The 2,012-nt window shown below is 34.9% G+C and overlaps 1 long non-coding RNA gene across 1 annotated transcript; it reads right to left on the bottom strand.

The window, feature by feature from the left end:
* Positions 1-587: 587 nt before the first annotated feature.
* On the bottom strand, positions 588-1,248 carry LOC128132060 (uncharacterized). Its single transcript, XR_008229989.1, has 3 exons — positions 1,114-1,248; positions 780-848; positions 588-682 (listed from the first exon to the last, which is right to left on the bottom strand). It is a non-coding gene; the product is annotated as an uncharacterized LOC128132060 (long non-coding RNA).
* Positions 1,249-2,012: the final 764 nt, after the last annotated feature.

The raw sequence follows: 2,012 nt of genomic DNA, 5'->3' as shown, positions 1-2,012 counted from the left end.
GAGCTCTTGGATTCTCCCTTGGAATAAAAAGAGCATCTGCTTTTGGTGTGCTGGTAGTCTCTTCATCATCACTAAAAAACGAAACCTGTAATTGTAAAAAAAAATAAATCAGATCCATAAAAAACAATAAGGGCAAAATAGTCAATATAACAACAGATATTACCTTTGGCCCATCGTTTTTCGAGTGATACTTTCTAGCACCCCACGAATTTTTTACCAACCAGTACTTCATGCCAAAGTTGTGTATATGATGTATTCACCATCACCACAGACAACAACATACCTCCTATTTGGGTTGTGCTTCAAGCTCTGTGGAAAAATAGAAAAGTCAAAGTCCATATGGTTGACTATTTTCAGTTTAAAGGAAGGTAGGAACAAGCATAACTCACTTGTGGATAAAGATCACATGTTCCCAGTTCTTTAACTGCTAAAGGCAGCCTCTCTCCATCAGAAACCTGAATAAAAAATAGATTTTTTTCCCATTTCATTGTTAACATAACATAACATGTATATGGGCTTTAAAGTCCAAACCTCATGATCAGCTCCCATACTCTTGATGTTAATAGTTTGAATTTCATTATGTTTAGCCCATATAATTTTTCCACTATTGTCCATGCTGGCTACAGGCTCTTCACGTCCAATTTTCACCATTATGGTTCCTTCATCATAGCCAATAACAATCCTGTAAAAACAGTAATTAAAATAAATCCAGATGAAAGAAGAAGCATCAAGATTCAAGACCCACAAAACAAAAAACAAAAAGTGCTATACAAACTTACCGACGTGAACCTTTCATGTATCCAACAGCCCAAACCCTTTCAAGTCCATAGTTCAAGGTGTTCTCAAGTCTGAATAAAAAAAAGAGTGGCATAAAGTCAAAAAGTTTACATTTTTAATATATGTATAACGAGGATATTTTGGTCTTTTGATAGGAAATGAAGAAAGAAATTGAATTCCTTCCATCCATCAAACATGGAATTTGAAGGAATCCAACAAAAATTGAATTCCATCCATTTGGAAACCAAACACACCATGGAATGGAATCTAGCATTCCGATTCTTTTAGAATCTACAAAACAAACACACCCTTAAAGGTAAAAAAACAAGAGCTCACCTGTAAGTGGTTGAATGCCATATACGGACAGTACCATCTTCTGAACCTGTCATTATTATTGGAAGCTCGGGATGGAAACATACAGCAGAAACATTGTGTGTGTGACCTTCTAGAGTTTGGACACAGGTTTTAGTTAGCAACTCTATAGTAACAGATTACAGTTGTGACCGTATTGCTGGATTCTCATATTGAGATAGTAAAGGGAATCAAATCAGTTTAGAAATTATAAGTAAATGAGATTCAATTCCTATTACATAAATTAAATTCCAACTCTTAAAAACTAAATTGATTTTTTATCATTATCAAAACACAATTGGCTGATTACTACTCATGTGTATGTATAATAATAGTAAATTGAATCTAATAGGAATACATAAATTTTTATTTACCTGTGAGGTTGTCACTGTGGCAGGTTGCTTTGAACCTTGTTCATTAATCTTTGGACAATCCCTTTTTGGTTCAAACATTTAGTCAAACACCTAGTGTGCATAAAAAAAAGCAGGTACTTATATCATAAAATATTAACAATTCCATGAAAATATATGAGAGAGGGTAAAAAGGCACAAAAAATCGTCCAAAAAGAAGGACCAGTAGGACATGAAACAGGTAACTATGGTTGAAAAAGGAAGAATTACCTTTGAAATAGGCCTACTACGCAGATGAAATAGGCAACAGTGGTGGTATAGTGGTGGTTCTAGGCTGTTGCGAAGGCGGTGTGGTGGTGGCTCAGGGCTAGTGTTGTGGTGCGATGTTGTAACGGTGGAGTCTGAAAGCAAACACAAACTGTGATGGAAGCTATTGTTGTTGGTGATGTCTGATTCATCAAAAGAAAATCATTCTTCGATCAATCTTCTATTTTGTGAAAGAAGATATTACTATTTCAAATGTGTTATGTTTGA

Source organism: Lactuca sativa, chromosome 2, assembly GCF_002870075.4.
Source record: "Lactuca sativa cultivar Salinas chromosome 2, Lsat_Salinas_v11, whole genome shotgun sequence".
Classification (NCBI taxonomy): domain Eukaryota; kingdom Viridiplantae; phylum Streptophyta; class Magnoliopsida; order Asterales; family Asteraceae; genus Lactuca; species Lactuca sativa.
This window is presented reverse-complemented; position numbering and strand designations above follow the sequence as displayed.